The following is a 21,441-nucleotide window of genomic DNA, read 5'->3' on the forward strand; positions in this document are numbered from 1 at the left end:
TTGATGTCGCCTTTTCCTGGAGTAAAGCAGGCATTTAAAATTTTAATAAGACCATCTGGAATTAGAAAGAAATATCTGACTAGGAATCCATCACAGTGAGGGTGTTAAGCTGAGATATGATCAACAACAGCTTGAGTGTTAATAAGGAAAATTTTCAGCATAAAAGATACAATTAATGACAGAACACAAGGGCTTTCTACTGCAGCTAGTCCAGACAACAGGACCATTAGTCTCCGTGGTAGGCCCAACATGTCAACACCCAGCTTGCGCCAACGGGCAGGAGTCGCGCAGAGGAAGGAAGGAGGCGACAGCAGAGATAAATGATAACTACCAGACTAATGTAAGTTATATAAATACTAAGGAGATAAATCTTCCGTGCCGTACTTTATTTCTTGTCGGCAACAAATTATTTGGGCTGGATATATTTTCAAATTCGTACAAAGATGTTAAAACTTGGAGAAAATATGATAGTGGGAGGGAGCAAAGAGATCAACAAAAAAGACCAGGATAAGAAGCGGAAGAATGGAGTAAGAACAAACGGAAATTATGGGAAGAGAAATGGAGTAAGAACAAACGGAAATATTGCTGTGAATGGAAGAATAGACATACTAATGGCTTATTAAAAAGGAGAAAAGAATGGAAGCAGTCGACGTGGTTTTGACCAAGAAACAGAGAGAGAAGAGTGGATGGAGAAAAAAAAAAAATCCAGTAAGCATCACGTTGGTACCACTTCACAAAACTTCGCGGTATGAAATAGTTACAATGAGAGAAGAGCAAAAAACAGAAAATTAAAGTTAATTTTAGAACAAGACCGTGTGAGGCGATGATCTTGAGAACAAATGCAACAGAGCTGGAACACATATGATATGATGGAACAGGCCAGGAATTTCGGATGTATGGTGGTATCCGTAACATAGCTGTGGTTATGTTCGCAATACTAGGTGTTACTAGCATTATACAATTAAAGTCCCACTGTCTTCTTGAGGCACTGGGGCTGTCTTCTATCCTTACCTGCACCTTACATCACCTGGGTCATGTTCTTCCCCCTTCGGTCACCTTGTAGCACCGGGGATCTCTTTCCCCCTGCCTTTACCCTACATTACTTAGACCGTGTCCTTCCCCCGTCCCTCACCTTGCAGCAACGGGGCTATCTCCTTCAACCTGCCTTTGCCAACATCACCTGGGTCATGTCCTACCCCATGTCTTAATTCTGCATCATCTGCGTCTTGTCTTGCCCCTTCCTTCACTTCATTGCTCCTGCCTCACCTGTGCTATCCTCTGCGTTGTTTCCCTCTTTCCTCACACCCCTCTTCCTCCATTTCAACCAACCTTATGTTAGTCAAAAGGTTTGGATGAGTGAAATTCAGCTAATTGGTTGAATGATGACTGTGTGCCACTATACCGATGCAAAAATTATTAAAGTGAGCGATGAAATTATCGTAGAATAACAGTGTGATGTGATAATGGTAAGGGTACTGAAGACTGATGACAGAAACAGGTAGATAGACGTCAAAATATTTAGTGCGTGACGAGCAAGATGGCTCTAGGTTTGGTAAGGTTTGTACCGTAGGATAGTGATGGACGAACATAGGAAGAAATAAACACTCACTGTTGCATCTGTGGATCTTATATATATATATATATATATATATATATATATATATATATATATATATATATATATATATATATATATATATATATATATATATATATATATATATATATATATATATAAAATCTGTTACCTATGTATGGCATAGATGATAGCCTTCTTAATTCTGTGGTTAGATGGTAACAAACTAGTGTAGAAGTATATGTATCAGCGAGGGGTTCATCACCAGCATTAGAGCAAGACAAATGACGTTCAGATGTGTGTTGTTCAATAAGAAATGAATCTTTTATATGTCATCCACAGACTAGACGAAATCAGTTTACTAGTACCTAACGTCAAAACAAGGTACGTCACTACTACAGATAATCTTAGCTAATTAGTGAATAAGGATATCCCTATTGCAATCCGTCTATCTCACTGGTGGCAGGGGTCGCAGTGGCTCAGAATACCAGAATGCTGAATAGTGAAGAAAATAATTAGTGACATTCATGTTTTTTTTTTTAATGCAAGAAAGAAGGAACCAAGTACCAGGGGCCCACAAACCGTTCCTTCCAAGAACAAAATAATTCAAAAGAGAACCAAATTCAAGATCCGTTCATTTCGAGATGCCTGGACACACTGCGTTTGAAAGAATGGAGATCATAGGAAGTAGGAAGTACAGACAGAGGAAGACAGTTCCAGAGTTGACCTGGAATGATAGCTAACCTCCCCAGTGAAAAATCCAGATAACCCTATGCAACTTTAGGTCGACTGGCACAAATACGGCGGCTATGATAACGCAGTAGGAGTCGTTACCCGGAATTCTTCCCACGCTGGGGGAAGTATTCATGTACACATGAATAATGCATGTAAGCTGGTGAGATGCAGTTTAAAAGAGGGTTAAAAGTTAAATGATGGGTAGAATTCAATGGGTGGCATTGTTTAAGGCTGTGGTGGCAGGTGAATCAGAGTAGGGTAAGCACAGTACACTCTGGGAAGACAACGTTGATGAAGGGATAATGTAAGTTACAAGTCACACGTACAACTGTGATTTGCCACCTTTTTAAGGCTTATTTTTGCTTTGGAATTCTTAGAAAAGAATGCCATTGGATCCATTTTAACTTGCACGTAACATTTACCCTTTAAAATAAGGAAGAATAATTAAACTTTCAGCAGACTCTAGTGAAGACAACCTCCTTGCACCTTAGATGGTGACAAGTGTCATCAGGGTGACTTAGGTACCTAAATGAAGGTCACAGTTTCATACAAATTATTTTCACAGGCATTTTCAAATGATTTTACTCCTTATTATCTCCATGAATTTAACAAACACTTGGTAATGATTGTGTGGATATCGGAATCACACAGAGATTCACTTTGCTCAGTTCTTTTTCAGAGTTTATCTTTCTTTACTTATTTATTTTCATTTCATGGTGCTCCATGAACTCCTGCAGTTCTTGCTGTTAACCCTTACGATCAATGAACGATTGGTTTGGATCCACTGACTTAGCAGTTCGATATTCGGAAAGGGTACAACAAAGGTGAGTTGGGTGGAGAGGAGTGGGTGCGATGAGCTGAGCCAAGCTGTGGGTACTGAAGAAACGGAAAGAAGTTGGATGGGGAAGGAATACACCCGGTGGAAGATGGAGGCTATTGGTTGGCCAGTAAGAGTGTGGCTATGGTCAAATTCAAAACTTTCTCCAAGCAGAAATACAAGAATATGGGGAAGTATAAAATGAAGAGCGAGATCAGAAAAGTAAAGTAAGCGTTACCCATTGTCATACTGCCCCATGCATTACAGGACTCATGTACCAACGATTAAAACTCTAGATGGATGCGGGACCATGAGAACCGTTTGATGGGGCGTCCTCAAAGTCTATGGCAGTGAAGCACCTTGGGTCGATGAACCATAGGGTGTGACTGTCAGAGCGGTACGCTGAAAGAGATAACCCTGCCTCTAAATATCTTTCATTACAGCTGTAAGTAAAATTGTTAAGCGAGTTTTGCAATTCCCTGCGTGAAATATAGATTAAGCCTGCAGTCTTCTGTCAGCAATTCTTTTGTAAATGTAATTATATACCTTTCACAGGCTATGTGCAGTCGCGGCACATAGTCCTTGACCAGGGTGTAAGGCAGGGGTGTGCAACCTTTTTTCCCAAAGGGCCACTAGTCACGACTCTGTTGGCATGAAGGGCCACATAACCTTACTATTTCACGTTATTTACCACGATCGAAGACTTATTATGTGGGATTATACTGATAAAGATAGATAATTAGTTGTTACTGATTTTATTTAAATTGGGATCATAAAAATAAGAATTGTCCGAAACAAAAGTATTTTCCTTGCTATCAATGAACAAATGAAAGGCTACCTTATTATTATAGCGTATAAATATAAATAATTACTTGTTATTGGTTAACTGGGATCATTAAAATAAGAATTATCAAACGCAGACACATTTTCCTTACCATCAATGAGCAAATGAAAGGCTACCCTAGTGAGACGGTTGATGTTGCATTTGGGACACCAACTCATCAATATCAGGCTGTATGGATGATGTGGCTACACGCAGGGTACTTTCCAAATGTTCATCAGTAAGTGAAGACCTATACTTGTTTTTAACCAGATTCATTTTTGAAAAGAGCTACTCACATACATATGTGCTACCAAACACTGACATCATTTTCCTTGCATGAGCAGACAGTTTTGGATACACTGTCACTGATACATGCTTCTTATAAAACTGGTATACTGAACTATCATCAAACTTCTTTCTTAGTTCATCATTGCATTGTAGTTCAATTATTTCCATTTGCATGTCCTCGGGAATTGCTTCCACATCCACAGAAAAAGGAGAAGTAAAGACTTCAATGGCTTGTGAATGTTTCTTGAGGTCATTAGATCTTTCTGAAAATTCCTCTTGTAAGACTGCCAACTTGTCAACATACTTCTGATACTGAAGGTTGCTAGTGTCATGGTTTTTCAGTGTAGGAAAGTGGGCTGAGTTATGGATTCTGATTTGTGACTCCCACAGACGCAATTTTATCTGGAAGCCTTTGATCAGTGAGACCAACTCATTTATTAGTTGATCTTTTCCTTGAAGTCTAACATTCAGTGCACTAAGATGATCAGTTATATCTACTAAAAATGCTAAATCACATCTCCATTCCTTATCTCTCAATTCAGGGATAGCATTACCTTTCATATCTAAGAACAGTACAATTTCTTCCAAAAGTTCATATGCTCTCTTCAACATTCCTGCTTTGCTTAGCCACCTGACCTCACAAAAATACTTCACATCACTGTACTCTGCTTCAATGTCTGCCATTAACTGCTGAAACTCGCGGTGATTTAGACCTCTTGACCTAATAAAATTGACAGCTTTCACAAGAATATTAGTCACATGCTGAAAGTTTATTGTCTTTGCACGTAAAGCTTCCTGGTGTATGATACAATGCAGGACAATAAGTGAACCTGAGCCAATATTTTGAGACTCCATTCTGGTCTTCAGTAATCCAACAACCCCATTTCTTTGACCAGACATCGCAGGAGCACCATCTGTTGTAATGCAAACTAAATTAGTGTAGTCCAGTCCAAACTTTGCCAATACTTTTTCCAATTCATCAAAAATATTTTGTCCTGTTGTGGTCCCCTTCATGCTTTGTAGTGAAGCCATTTCCTCTGTAATATTATAGTCATTGTCAACACCCCTAATATACACAGCAAGTTGTGCAGTGTCTGTGGTGTCACAACTCTCATCAAGAGCAACAGAGTACGCAGAAAAAGCACTAACTCGCTTGACCATTGTACTTTCAATACTCCCTGAAAGACTGTCTATTCTTCTAGCAACAGTATATCTTGAAAGGCTCATGTTTTCAACTTGTTTCTTTTTGTCAGGAAACATATTGTCCGAGGCTACACACAAACATTCTTTCACTACCTCACCATCAGAATAGGGCTTGAGTCTTTTTGCAAGGATTTGACTAATTAAGAAGCTTGTTTTGAGAGATGCATCATATTCCTTAACTTTCTTTGTAAACAATGACTGTTGTCCTTTCAGAGATTTCTGCAAGAATGATATTTTTTCCTTGCGTGCTTCACCTGTCATATTTTCATATTCTTTGTGCTTTGTGATGTAGTGTCTATTGGTGTCATATTCTTTTAAAACAGAAATGGTTTCATGGCACACAAGGCACAATGCTTTCCCCCCTGATTGTGTGCATAAATATTGTTCAGTCCATTTCTCTTGAAAACTCCGGTTTTCCTCTGAAATTTTGCGTTTTTTACTTGAAGCCATTATTAGTACAATAAGATCTTTCCTGCTGAGAAAAATATATAATTAGTAAAACATGGCTTTAAGAAAAATGTAATAGATTCCAATAAAATTAATAATTTTGTATTAATTTTCTTCGCAAAATCAAGTGAATGATTAAGATAAAATACATAAATCGATTATAGAGGTAATTAAGTGCATTATCTTTCGGGATGAGTTACCCATTCTCTCGCGACTCTCTCCCAAGCTAAATATAATCAACTGTTGTTAGCCATATTAGGAAGGAAATCATTATATCTGCACCAAATCTTTCAGTAGACACATATAGTAACCCCCTCATCTCTATAAAACACTCCCTCACTTACTTAAATTTGTCGAATGGTAGCCTAAATATATGAAAAGTAAGCCATCGGTAAAGAACAGGTTAAAAATGGGCGATGCAAGAATAACTGTTCAGTTGTAGCTATTGATCAATTCATGGTTTATAAATCTTAGCAGTTCTACGGTTAAACGACATTCTCAGCACTGATATATAATTTTCAAAAATTATGAAAAGTAAGCCATCGGTAAAGAACAGGTTAAAAATTGGCTATGTAACAATAACTGTTCAGTTGTAAGCTATTGATCAATTCATGGTTTATAAATCTTAGCAGTTCTACGGTTCTACCACATTCTCAGCAGTGATATATAATTCTCAAAATGTTTTGCTTGCAAGTTTTCTAAAGCCAATCACAAAACTGCAATATAAAAGAAGTTTAGACACTTAGAGTACCGGTAATCACAAATCAACCACAACAAATGAAGTCGCAACGGAGACTGGTGAGGCAGTGGCACCGTCAGGTGGGAACACATGTACCATACTACAGTACGTGAATCATACGTGTCTGACTCATAGACAGACAGCCAAGGATCACTCAATCTATATATGTACTAATAATTAAAATTTTCAAGTAATATGTTATTTTCTGTTCTAATATAACTAAAATCTGTACACTAGTGAATGAAATAGGAAAAAGATGGTAAAATTGGTACACAAGAATATGAATTTAATATTTTAATCAAACCTTCGGTGGGCTCTAGTTGGTAACACTCTCTCTCTCTCTCTCTCTCTCTCTCTCTCTCTCTCTGAGGGCCGCACTATAGCTTATTTATTTTTAGGAGAAAGGGCCGCATTGAAAGCCTTTGAGGGCCGCATGCGGCCCTTGGGCCGCAGGTTGCACAGGGCTGGTGTAAGGGAAAGTCAATGCCACCACATGGTTGCAGTGCGTCGGAACACGTTCCCTTACACCCCTTGCCTTCTTCCCCCATCACCCCCTGCAGGGGGTGTAAGGGAAGGTGTTCCGACGCACTGCAGCCCTGTGGTGGCATTGACTTTCCCCTACAACCTGGTCAAGGACTATGTGCCGCGACTGTACGTTGTACAGTTACCAGCACTGATGACTGGTACAGTGGCTGGCGCGTTTTGTTTTATGTGGCAGATGTGTTTGTTTACATCGTAGCATCAGGGGCATGAATGGACTGGTAAACCCAGTTAACATGATCAGATCACAGTGATGGAGATACCCTCTTCAATAGGCTAAGTGTCTGGTATATATGTGTATGCATGGCACATACATACCAAATGCAGCTGGAATAGTCGAAATATCTATAATTTAGACGAATAATGTGTATAAATCCTTTGGGTATGCGGGTCAGACCCAGTTCACGCTAGTTGAACTATGTGTGCACTGAAGCAACTGACGCCAGAAGTCTTTTTATAAAGATTAGTACGTTAAGGCCTGGTGTGCACACAAAGTTAATATTAAATACAAAGTAACACGTTTTGCAGAAATAGTCATATACATTATTATCAGGCGTGGAAGCAGACGGGTTCAAGGGGTTTGAATGAATCCCAGTTTCCATACGAGGTTCTAGAATTAGTTGATCGTGCAGTAAAGTAGTTACCTCTGTCGATTATTACCTTTACTGACGCGGAATGTTAATGTGAAAAATGAATTGACAACGAAATTAATATTCACGTTCCTAAGCTGTGAAACACACTTGCCATCCCTTCACCTCTGCCTCTTACGCACCTTCTGTTAGACGCACACACCCGGTCAACCACACTCAGGTATTATCCACACTTACCTCTCTCTCTCTCTCTCTCTCTCTCTCTCTCTCTCTCTCTCTCTCTCTCTCTCTCTCTCTCTCTCTCTCTCTCTCTCTCGTATATCGAGAGAGAGAGAGAGAACCAGATGAACTTTCTCCATTCCTTCCCTGACTTCGACAGCCGGCAAACCAAGAGACAATGTGAACGTGTTTCGTTTGCTTTGGTCACTCTTACAGCACTACCTGCGTTGACGAAGTAGGACAGAGGTTATGTAGTCACCCATGTCTGTCTGTATACAAGATATCTCAAAAAGTTGTTGCTGGACTTCAGTGAAATCTGGTGGATAAGTTGGTAGTGAGTCAGGGAAGAGTTGGACAAATTTTGCAATGAATCTGGATCCGAATATTGGAATGATTAATAAATTTTACTGACGCTGAGGTATGTGCTTCCCGAATATGTGTAACAGGGGAGAGTAAGACCATAGAATTAATTATGCAAGGCAGTAAATGTATTCGTCTGGTAGGAAAAAGGAATTCTAGCCATAAATCGTATATATTGGGGGAGTTACCGAAAGTATGTTCACAGTGAGTGCATTCTTTTTATATATTTATGTCTTATTACTTGTCAATTTTTGGGCATCATCTTCAAACCTCAAATTCATAACTCTCTCTCTCTCTCTCTCTCTCTCTCTCTCTCTCTCTCTCTCTCTCTCTCTCTCTCTCTCTCTCTCTCTCTCTCTCTCTCATGCCATAAGACATATTATCCATCATTTAATCGACTCAGTGGAACACACACACACACACACACACACACACACACACACACACACACACACACACACACACACACGCATCCCATCTTTCTGCTTCGCCACACATCCATCACTCCCACCACCGGAAATTAACCCCCAAAGAACCTTAATCAAAGTCTCCACATCAGAGCCGACAGTCACCTCACTACCGCCTCCCTCACCCTGGCCCATCCACGACGCGAAAGGATAAATAGGGTGTTGGAGGGATTCAAAATATCAGAAGAAAATGGTTTAAATAGCGATTTTGAAATTTCTTTTGACACGTTCCCAGTGAGGTTTTCTGCAGTCACATAACCCTACTTAGATTGGCAAGTAAAGGTTAGGTAACCGCACACATAAACAGTTTCCGATTTTTTCAAATTCAGAATTTCTTTCGAAAATAAGACAGGCATAACATAATTTTAATATTTTTTATTTGTTCTGACTAGTTTTAATTCCATGAAAGGTAGCCTACACATCTACTGTACATTACATGACACTTTAATATATTTTTTTGCGACACATTAGTATATGTACAAGGTATGCATGCTTATTTCAAAGCTTAAAACTCTGAAAGGTTTCATATGGGAAGAATAATCTGACATTAGGTAAAATACACAGAATATTAGGCAAATACAACACGGCTTCTGAAATGAATATAATTATATTTATGCTTATGGAGCAAGGAAACATTCAGACATTTAGATTAAGGAACCATTTTGCGGATAGGCATATTCTAAGTCAAGAGAAGTACTGCTGTAAGATTTCTGGCATATTCAGTCCACCAGAGAGCGATAGCATGGTACCACCCCCTAAGTGGCGAATAGTATTTCTTTATATAGTTAAATCACAGTAAGGTAATTTAGTTGTACGTTTATGAAAACAAAACATTAAGATAAAATCAACAAAATTATCTCAGGTTGTATTAATATCGTGTGCTATTCCGAATATAGGAATTGAATAAATGGATTTTCCACAAAGTATATCTAACCTACTAGCGTGTCTCACTAAAACACATTCACGCACACTGGAATACATGTACCTTTTTCAGGACACTAAAATATCATAACACACTACGTAATGGCTAGAGGTTGGAAGAAAGTCGTGCCTAAGCTCGAGAGATCTGAGAAACTTTCCACGACTCTGGAAGTTTCCCATCCGGTGTCTTACTGTGCTGTGTGCGAAATTCCCTAGCTTGAATGTGCATTGCTGTTTCCTCCAGATTTCTCGAGCTTAGGCGTGACTTTTTTCCAACCTCTATATTACATATTAACAGTATATACGTCACTAGCCATTATGTAGTGTGTTATGATATTTCAGTGTCCTGACACTTTATGTAAGACAAAACGGAAAGATTGGGTAGAATAGTGACTGATGTAATGTGTAGTGACTGATAAACAATGCCATGATTTGCAAACAAAATAATTTAAAGAATTGCAGGATATAGATGAGACAAACAACGGAGTTGTGCAACTGAACCAGTCAAAATTGTCATGCGTAAGTATGTTGCTGAGTTAAGAGACTATAAAGAGTAGCTAAACTGACTCCGATATCGAGCTCGAGGCGGACGCGACAGCCATTGATGGGAGTTGTGATAATGGATGGTTGGTGAGGGTTACAGATGCCTCCCAAGGAGCTGAGGTCACCCAAGGACAGACTTGAAATTCGTGCTGAGGGACAAATAGTGGCCATGTTTTCCTTGCCATCATAGAAGCAGGTAGTTTGTGTCACTGTCTGATTATTACTGCTCTCCCTGGGATCTGGTTATTAATGCTCTCCCTGGGATCGATGAGGTTTCTTAATATGGCTTCACTAATCAACGGAATGGTTGGATGACAAAGTGATGGCAAATACCACTGCTACCACAAGATATGCGAGGCAATCGCATTCAGAGAAACTGACTAAAAAACTCCGAGGGGCTGGGGTGGTTCAGTCCCGTGGTATAGACAGGAGAGTTTTTACTTGGATTGAATTAAGACCAAATGCTGCAACCAATGAAATTACTTGACTCAGGTTTGATTGGGACCACACAGGAGGAATACAGTGTGAAAGTTCTGACTAGTTACGAACAACAACATACAAAATATGAAAATGATAATAATCCTCGTGTAAAATCCCCTGAACTCACCCTCAAAGATATGAATACGAGACCTTGGTTGGCTGCAGGGAATTCTGCACTTTTTGACCTAGAAGGGTCACTCTGTGCTTCTAGGTGTAAAAGGATTGCAGCAGGGCATCATCTAATATTTCGAAGTGACGTGGAAAGATAACCATTATGTTCCTTTCATAAAGGGCGATTATGGGGTATCTGTAGCCCAGCTAGGAGTTCGATGATGACGGATGAGGTGGTCACTCTGCATCTCCCATATCGCTGGGTTTTCTGCTGCAGCCTATGCTTCATGGTAGATGCATTACTCTATGTATCCTTCGATGAGAGGGTAGTCACACGATAACAGCAGACAAGTTCGGGGTACACTGATGACAAATGAAACTGATACTTTATGCTGATGTTTTGTGCTGATAACCTCTTTGTCCTTCAGGCAGGTGAGCGAAATATCACTTTTTTCTCACCTTCAACTGTGAGTATGATTATGACAGAGGAGACAGTCCCCATACATATCCTCTAAAGGAGGATTCTCCGCAGGTCTCCCTTGTCGTCCAGCAAGCAACTTACATTAGTCTGTAATTATATTGTTCATACAAGGAATTCACACTGTGTCAGATCATATTGGAAAAGTGCCTCACATTCCATCAGGGTCTTTTTTCCTACTGAATCTGGGCTATTTTTACCACCTCTAGAGATTTATTCAGCATGTGGGAAACTCATCTAGCGAAAAGGTTAATGAATGTAATGTCAAAGTGCTCTAGGTCAAAACGCCTCACATTAGCAAAACCAACTCAGTCCGGTGGTAGAAAGAAAGCAACGAAAAGTATGTCGCTGGAGTAAAAGGGTTAAAAGTGAAGTTTCAAATAATGAGGGCGAACACACATTCAGCGTCAGTGCTGATGTTCTGGGTCTTTCACCTCTTCTTCGGGATCTACAAATGTCAGTGAATCAGTGGACCTCTTTTCAGAAGCACCTTTGGCTGAAAGGCTAGTGCGTGATAGATAAATAAGGTAGGGAACTTTTGTAAGGTTGTGTGAAAGAGTAAGAATCCTGGATAATATTCCCACTCACTGTTCCTCCTTTGCCTTATTATGCTCCACTGGGCTAGTGGTGGCACCCCAATTTTGAGGCAGAGTTTTTCGATAAAGACATGGCTGAAGTTGCTAATAACAATGTGATAGTGCATTTCTCTGGTGGCACAGTGATTCTATAATTCTCATATACATTCCCACTATACGTTTCAGGCACCAAAGGTCACAGGAAGTTATTATCATTATCCCAACTCGACAACTTTACATAGTTTGTTGAGATATGAAGATATTAAACCGGGGTGAGTGGAAGCCCTAAGTGCATCAGCCCGCTCCCCCCTCTGCATGCGTTGGTAGAGACATAGTTTCAGGAAAAAAAAAAATCATATTCAGCTCTCCCTCGACTGTGCATTTCTAGTAAATGTGTATACAGAATACACGGGTACAAACATACAACTCGGCTGTATCCTTCCCCATCTCTCTCTCTCTCTCTCTCTCTCTCTCTCTCTCTCTCTCTCTCTCTCTCTCTCTCTCTCTCTCTCTCTCTCTCTCTCTCTCTCTCTCTCTCTCGTACTGCATTATCCTAATCCTTCCTAGAGATATATATATTGTCTTATTTTTATTTTGAAATCGTTATAGTGAAATATTTCTTCAGTAACACCGCCATATAATATTATTCAGCTTAAGAGAAACCGTCAGAGCGAATCGGTAAGCCTGGTTCTTGGTTAACAGTCACTTTTACTTTTTTATTTCATTTTATTTTTCTTTATTGTAAGGGTCATCTTCGCCCTGTGCATTGAAATGGTCGATGTGAAGTCTTACATCTCGTCAGTCCACACGGCAGGTATTGATGTTTGTTTATGCATTGCCGAAATAGATAAGAATATAAAGGGAAAAAAATGATATACAGTGCAATCTTGGCGTGGACTATGTAAGGACAGGACACGGAACATCACATAATTCAGTAATCTCCAGTCAGGTACGTGATTATCAGGTATGTACACAATGCAAGGTTTTAACTTCAACATTGGCTCTATAACATCTATTCTATCGGGAACATCAGAGACTGTCATGCCTAGTATGAGAACTCTGATTTTATGTCATGCCTTTCGTGACAAAAATTAGCTTTGGTATAAACTATGAACAGATAACTTAGAGAAATATTTTGCGAGAGGACATTTGTGTAATGATAAATTGTAAAGTATAATAATCAGGAAGAAGCCTTCAGATAGACCCAGCTTTGTAGGTTTTACATAGACATACCTGGGCGTAGAGGAACAGATATTCTTAACCCCTCAGATCCAGATGTTTTTATAACTTTCAGGAGATATTCTTCAGTTTAGGAAGGATTTGTATTAGTGATAGGGGTAAATAAATTTCAGTATAGTTGGGCGATAATCGCCTTTGCAGTAACGTGGATCAACTGCCAGGCTTATAGTGTTTTGTGTTTTAACTCTTCAAGAAAAGCATCTGCGTCGGTAATGGTATTATGACAATGATAAGGAGTACTGTACTTAGTTCATAATTTTATAGGAGCCGTATATATCATAAATACCCTTGTGCCAGTGATGTTTTGTGGAGAGAAGTCATTTGTTCATTTATTAGCTGTTCACTCTCGTTTTCCTAAAGTAAAAGAGACATTCATTATTTGCCATGTTCACATTTCATTCTTCTATCTCCTTTCTTTGCAGCTTCGAAACAGTAATTATTTTGAGTTTACTTAAAAGCATTCCTTTCACGCTAGTTTACGCACGCTATGAACTGCAGGGGTGGCATCTTGTATATTTATAAGAGTTTAAATTTTTTTATATCACAGGACCACCCCTCTTCCCCTCTTCTGTCCTTCACTCCAATTTACGTCCTTGCTTTTACTTCATCCTTAAATGATAACGTCTTTTACATATCATAATGGCCTCTTTACGTCCTTGCTATAATTTTCTCCCCTTCTGTGCTCGCCCCTCCAGCTTCCTTTTTTGCATCTAATTTTGTCTCCTTTTCTCCCCGTTACATATCTCATTTCTTTTTCCGCCAGGTTGAGTACTTGTGTCTGCTGGTGCACCGTGTGAAATAAGAGCAATAAAGAGGGTTAAAACAGCTAGTAAAAGGGAAGGGGAGGGTTAGGGCCGTGGCAGCAGGAAAGGGAAAGCGAAGAGAGCGATAAAAAGGGTATTAGAGAAGGATGGGATGTGAAGCAGAGAAACAGTAGAAAAGGGGAAAGCAAACTAGACTACCGAAAGCAGCACATTACACGAGGAAGGGGAGGGGAGGGTTAGGGTAGCAGGAGAGGGAAAGCAAAAAGAGCGATAAAAAGGGTATTAGAGAAGGATGGGATGAGTAGCAGAGAAACAGTAGAAAAGGGGAAAGCAAACAAGATTCCAGAAAGCAGCAACGTAACACGAGGAAGGGCGAGGGATGTGGTAAGCAAGTAAGGTTGTCGTAAACGGGAAAACTGGCTCAAGGAGAGTGGTGGAATGAGGGCGCTGGGAGGGTGTTTGGCCTGGGAATGTGTGGTTGGATGTGATGGAGGACCGCAATAAGGAGAAATGACGCTCAGTAGACGGGGGGAAAGAGGGAGATGGATGGGCGAAAGGAAACGGACTGAGAAATGAGGAAGAAGAATAAAGGGTATGCTTGTGTGTGTGTGTTGTGTGTGTGTGTGTGTGTGTGTGTGTGTGTGTGTGTGTGTGTGTGTGTGAGAGAGAGAGAGAGAGAGAGAGAGAGAGAGAGAGAGAGAGAGGAAGGGTAATCAAGGCAAGTGGCGGCACTCTTGAGAAATGACGAAACAAGATTAGTAGAGGATGGGATTACGAAATAAAAAGAAGTCTGGTGGAAGAAGAAAATACTAGGAACTCTCATCTTTATGCCCGCAAAGAAAAACATAGGCAACGCTACGCTGTTGCAACCCTCCATCTGACCAAGCATATACCCCCCCCCCATCTCTCTGCACACCTAACCAAGCGCATAACTGTCCTCATCCCTCCTCCCAATCTGTTCTTTTAAAGTGGGCATAAGGAGAACACCTTGAGGACACATAACCTGAGCTTTTCAGATCCCTTGCGTAGGTTCCATTGAAATCTCTGGATAGTTTTTTTTTTTTTTTTTTTTTTTTTTTTTTTTTTTTTTTAAATACTTAACACACAGACTCTCATGACTCTATAATTAACAGTTTCTGAGTTCTGGCCCAGAAACGAAATCTCTACAAAAATAAAAGAAAAAGAAAGGAACAATGAAGCTCAGAATTTATGATAATACAAGATAATGTAGGCTTATCCACTGTAGCAAACTAAACTTTTCAAATGAGAGCCAATGTGATGATGTCAGGTTCAGCTATACCTTCACTTCTCATCATCGTGCATAGTGACAGACACTTTACATCTCCTGGTAAACTTATATACAAGCAGCTGTAGTCGGGCGGTGGAACCTCTTATCTATTTTCAACGAGGTACTCATTATTCTCAAATATCCCACACAGAAATCACACTAAATCTACGCCTGTGCTTGTTCTGTCCACTTGATTTACAAATTTACCTCATTTTTCAAACGCAGCACCATACACTAGGAGATAGGATTCGGTAACTTCTCCAAATAGGCTGACAATACTTAGAATGTAATTTTGTATGTATGACTTTTGGATGTCGCTAAAAATGTCTCTTCATATACAGTGTCTTTCATATTACAGGTTTTGGCTTTGTTCGTTTCGTTTTTATTTAAGCTTCCATTTCCATCGTGTGTGTGTGTGTGTGTGTGTGTGTGTGTGTGTGTGTGTGTGTGTGTGTGTGTGTGTGTGTGTGTGTGTGTGTGTGTCTTTCCGTAGTAGTATACTGCAGGGCTAAATTTTTACGAGTACATACAGTTTCTCATAACCTCCTGCGAGTTCACACACACACACACACACACACACACACACACACACACACAAAGTAACATGACAGGTGGGAAAGCTTTGGGAGGCCTGGAAATGGAACGTTTGCGAGTTAACTTTTTTTCCCCATTGACCTAAACGAATTAACCCTTTGATGATTAAGTTTACTCTTGGTTTCAGCTCCAGGTAATACCAGTGTAATTTAGTAAACTGAGAGAGACTCGCGGGAAAGTTAAACCCAATGCACAGACATTTAAACTTACCAAAAATCCTTAAATGCATCTTTTTTAAACTTACCAAATCCTTTAGTGTATCTTTTTAAACTTACCAAAAATCCTGAAATGTAACGTTAAATGTATCTGTGTAATTTTTCACGAGGTTGTCATGATTTTCCGCATTTTTTTTTTAAGAAAACTGAAACACTGTGTAATCACTCTCTTGTACTGGTCTACCGCTACACTTCCTTATTTTTCATGCTAAAAATCTGTTCATATATATGTCACCGTATGCAATCCTGGAGAGGTGGTAGGTGAATAGTAACTAACCGATCTAATATGAATCATAATAATGTTGTCAGCCTTAACTACACGACGCAGTCAAAAGCTCCGGGAGTAGACTGTAGCACCAGTCGAGCAGGCCAGTACTCCCGAGGTGGATGGAAAGCTGATGACAGGGAGTGCTGGAGCTCCCGTTTCATCAGCCCTCAGGACTAGTTCCTGACCATCCCCCTTTGCTGAACTTTTTCAGTGTCTCAGTTACACAGAGAGTAGGCCAGCATGCTCTCCAGTACAAATTTCTCTAACTATCTTCACCAAACTACATGCACAGTACACACTACACTTCCTATTCAAAATTCACCAAAAATGGCGTCAATTCACCCAGCCTCGGAGTCCCCAGGGGGGGGGACCATAAATGCCCCCGCCATCTGCCCCTCTCCCGGTGACGACTCGAGGTGCCTGGAACCACTGTCTGACTCTCTTCTTCTACATTTCTGCAACATTCGCGGCCTTTCATCTAACTTTCGCTCTGTTGAGCATCACCTCTCCTCCTCTCAGCCTCACCTTCTTTTTCTAACGGAGACTCAGCTGTCTGAGGCAACTGACAGCAAACCCTTTTCTGTATCCTCCTACTTTCTCTATACTCATTTCAAAGCCAAAGGTGGCTGTTGTGTATACATACGCAACGACTTATCTTGCTCTCGTGTTCCTGAACTTGATTCTTCTGAATTCTCCACACTCTGGCTTCGGCTTTCCTGTCATTCTCTGACTAAATATATCTGTGCTGTTTACTTATCCCCTAATTCTACTGACTATCAAAAATTCTTCGACTATCTTTCTTCTACGATGGAACACATTCTGTCCACTTCTCCTTTCTCTGAAATCTCCATTCTTGGAGATTTCAATGTTCACCACCACCTTTGGCTCTCCTCTCCTTTCACGGATCCACCTGGTGAACAAGCATACATCTTTTCTATCCTTAATGACCTAGAGCAGCTTGTACAGCACCCTACCAGTATCCCTGACCGCCTTGGAGAGAGCTCCAACATACTTGACCTCTTCCTCACAACTAATCCTTCTGCTTACTCTGTTAATCTTTTCTCTCCGTTGGGCTCCTCCGATCACAAACTTATTACCTTAACCTGTCCTGTCACTCCAGTACGGCCTGTGGACCCTCCAGGGAAACGTCGTCTGTGGCATTTTGGAGCCGCTGACTGGGAGGCCCTCAGGCAGTACTTCTTTGATTTTCCCTGGAATGATTATTGCTTCCATGGCCGTGAGCCATCTGAGTGTGCCTTGCGCATTACGGAGGTTATTCTCTCGGGCATGGAAGCATACATTCCTTTCTCATATCCTTTGACTAACGCAAGAAAGCCTTGGTTTAATCACGCTTGTTCTAATGCTGTCCGCAACAAGAAGGCCTACAAAAGGTACCGGAGCCAACCCACCCCTGAATCACATCATCTTTACGTTTCTGCCCGGAATCGTGCTAAGTCTATCCTTCGCTCTACTAAAAATAGTTTCATCCATACTAAATGCTCTCAACTCTCCAACTCGAATTCTTCCCGCTCCTTCTGGCATCTTGCCAAAAATCTTTCTAACAACTTTACCTCATCATCCTTCCCTCCTCTTTTCTACTCTGATGGTTTGGTAGCTATTTCTTCTACTGATAAAGCAGATCTCTTCGCACAGACTTTCTCCTCCAATTCCACCTTAGACGATTCCGGTGCTGTTCCTCCATCACTTCCCCCCTCTGACTTCCTCATGCTGACATTAAAATTTCTTCAGTTGATGTATTTTCTGCCATCACTGGCCTCAGTACTAACAAGGCATATGGGCCTGATGGGGTCCCTCCTGTTGTTCTCAAGAACTGTGCTTCTGTGCTTACACCCAGCCTAGGCAAACTGTTTCGCCTTTGTCTGTCAACTTGTACCTTTCCTTCTTGCTGGAAGTTTGCTCTCATTCAGCCAGTCCCAAAGAAGGGTGACCACTCCCAACCCTCCAACTATCGTCCAATTGCTTTAACGTCCTGTATTTCAAAAGTTTTCGAGTCAATTCTCAATAGAAAAATTTTAAGGCATCTTTCCTATCACAACCTTCTTTCCGATCGTCAGTATGGGTTCCGTCAGGGACGCTCCACTGGCGATCTTCTCACCTACCTTTCAGATTCCTGGTCATCCTCATTTCGGGACTTTGGCGAAAGCTTTGCCATTGCACTTGACATCTCAAAGGCTTTCGATCGAGTCTGGCATAAATCTTTAATTTCCAAACTGCCCTCCTACGGTTTCTATCCTTCTATCTGTGCCTTCATCGCTAGCTTCCTTTCTGGTCATTCTATAGCCGCTGTTGTAGACGGCCATCGTTCTTCTCCTAGATCTATCAACAGTGGTGTTCCTCAGGGCTCTGTCCTATCACCAACTCTCTTCCTTTTATTCATCAATGATCTTCTAAGCTGTACATCTAACCCTATCCACTCATACGCTGATGACTCCACCCTTCACCTTTCCATTCGGTTCCCGCAACGCCCATCTCAACAGTTACTTCAAGAAACAAGGGATGAGGCTATGGCACACCTAATGTCTGACTTGGCTCGTATCTCTGACTGGGGTGAAAGTAGTATGGTTGTCTTTAATGCATCTAAGACTCAGTTCTTACACCTATCAACCCGACAAAATCTTCCACAGGTATACCCACTAATGTTTAATAATATTCAGCTTAATCCTGCATCATCCTTGAACATGCTTGGGGTTTCATTTACTCGGGACTTATCTTGGAAAGATCATATTGCATCTCTTGTAAAATCTGCTTCCAAGAGATTGGGTGTGCTAAGCCGACTCCGCTCTTTCTTTACCCCTGCACAATTGTTGACTCTATACAGGGGTTTTATCCGCCCCTGTGTGGAGTACAACTCTCATGTGTGGGGAGGCTCCCCACATACAGCTCTTCTCAATAGGGTGGAGTCAAAGGCTTTTCGTCTCATTAACTCTCCTCCTCTTACTGACTCCCTTCAACCTCTGTCTCTTCGCCGCACTGTTGCATCTTTATCTCTTTTCTATCGCTACTTTAATGGTCACTGCTCCTCTGAACTGTCTGCTTGCATTCCTCCACCTCTACGACGGGCGCGTAGCACCCGTCTGGCAGCAAACTCTCATCCCTTTTCTGTCCAACTCTCTAATGCAAGAGTTAACCGTTACTCCCAGTCTTTCATTTATGCAACAGGTCAGCTCTGAAACTGTCTCCCTCTGTCGGTATTTCCTGCTGCCTATGATCTCCAGTCTTTCAAACGTAGTGTGTCCAGGCATCTCAAAATGATCGGATCTTGAATTTGGCTCTCTATTGTATTTTGTTTTTCTCTTGGAGGGAACTGTTACTGCGGGCTCATGGCCTTTGGTTCCTTCTTCCTCGCATAAAAAAAATATATATATATATATATTGCAGTGTGGGGGTGCGGGCAGGTGTGGTGTGGAGGTGCAGACAGGTGTGGTGTGGGGATGCAGGCAGGTGTGGTGTGGGGGTGCAGGCAGGTGTGGTGTGGGGGTGCAGGCAGGTGTGGTGTTCGGGTGCAGGCAGGTGTGGTGTGGCGGTGCAGGCAGGTGTGGTGTGTAGGTGCAAGCAGGAGTAGATAGTGACAGGTGTGGAATGGTGATGGAGCAGGTGAAGTGTAGGTGTGCATGCAAGTACGGATGTTGAGTCCCAGGCGGGTGCCAGTGTGTATTAAGGTGTGGTGTTGGGTGAAGGGCAGTTTGGGGTTCCAGGATAGGATGGTGTACTACTGCAGAGAAGTGTAGTGTACGGATGTAGGAAGGAATAACGTGAAATTCCAAGGAGGTGATGGAGTGCAGGCAGGTTTTAGTGTGATGACAGGTGCATGTTGAAGTTTGTGGTGTTGTTGTGCATTCTAGTGTGGTGATGCATGCAGCTTTTGGGGTGGTGGCAGTAGTAGGGGTGAGGCCAGTGAGGTCCGCCAATGGAGACAGGTGTGATATGGGATCCTATACTCTATTTGTGACAGAGCAGGCAAGTGTGTGGGGGCACTGTTTGGGTGGTCGAATATTTGGTATTGGTGTGCAGGTACAAGTGCTGTGGTTAGGGATGTAGGCAGTTGTTTTATGAGGGCGTATCGAGGAGAAGAATGTTCGCACAGGAGTGTGTTATGTGCAGGGTAGATCTGCGGGAACTGGCAGCAGTAATGTGAATTTGAATCAAGTGTATGGTGGTAGCACGTCAGACGTGGCGTGGCTGTACACGCAAATGTGATGGAGGGGTGAACAATGTGTGGTGTAGGGGTCAATAACGCGTGGTGTGATCTGCAGGCAGTTGCTAGGGTGCAGGCTGGAATGGTGTGGGAATTGAGGCAGGTGTGGTGTGGAGGTGGAGGAAGATGTGGTGTGGGCAACAAGCAAGCATGGTGTGGAGGGTATAGGCCGGTGCGGTGGTATGAGAGTGCAGGCGTGTGTGGTGTGGTGTGGGGGTATTGGCAGGCTTGGTGTGGTATGGGAATGTAGGCAGGTGTGGTGTGGTGGTGCCGCAGGTGTGGTGTTATGTTGTTGATTCAGCGAAGTATGGTGTGGTGTGGAAGCGGAGGCAGGAGTGGTATGGTGTGGGGATAGAGACAGGTGTGGTGTGAAGGAACTAGCAGGTATGGTCTACGGATGCACGCAGATGTAGCAGGTAATTTTTGAGCGTTAACAGACCGAATAGGCGCAGGCAGTTGTGGTGTGCGGATGCGGGAACATGTAGGTGATGTGGAAGTTGTGGTTGGGTTACGGGAGGATTTGCTCTGGAACTGAAAGGACGTGTGGAAAGTATAGTTTATGTGATGGTGGACACAGGTGTAGGGGAACAGGCGATTGTTGTGTGGGAATGCAGTATGTCGTAAAAACTGAGGTAGTTGTGGGGTTCTGGGCAAGGAGAGGTGTGATTGGAGGGTGTAGTCCAGTGGTGTGTGGAAGTACAGTGAATTAATTTTTTGGTTTGAAAAGGGTACAGTCAGGTGTGATATTTGGATGAAGGAAGCTGCTGTAGGGATGTAATCATATCTGGTGTGGAAGTTGTGTTAAGTATGGAATGGTGGTGTAGTCAGGTGTGGTTTGAGCTTGGATGCAGGGGCGGTGTGTGTGTGTGTGTGTGTGTGTGTGTGTGTGTGTGTGTGTGTGTGTGTGTGTGTGTGTGTGTGTGTGTGTCTGCAAATAGCTCCATC

The 21,441-nt window shown here is 41.8% G+C and overlaps 1 pseudogene; it reads right to left on the reverse strand.

Annotated features, from left to right (window-relative positions):
• Positions 1–3,420: 3,420 nt before the first annotated feature.
• Positions 3,421–5,400, reverse strand: LOC145412195 (general transcription factor II-I repeat domain-containing protein 2A pseudogene; annotated as a pseudogene).
• Between the last annotated feature and the right edge of the window lie 16,041 nt (positions 5,401–21,441).

This window comes from Coenobita brevimanus, chromosome 92 (assembly GCF_032717465.1).
Source record: "Coenobita brevimanus isolate Jiangsu-jjx chromosome 92, ASM3271746v2, whole genome shotgun sequence".
Classification (NCBI taxonomy): domain Eukaryota; kingdom Metazoa; phylum Arthropoda; class Malacostraca; order Decapoda; family Coenobitidae; genus Coenobita; species Coenobita brevimanus.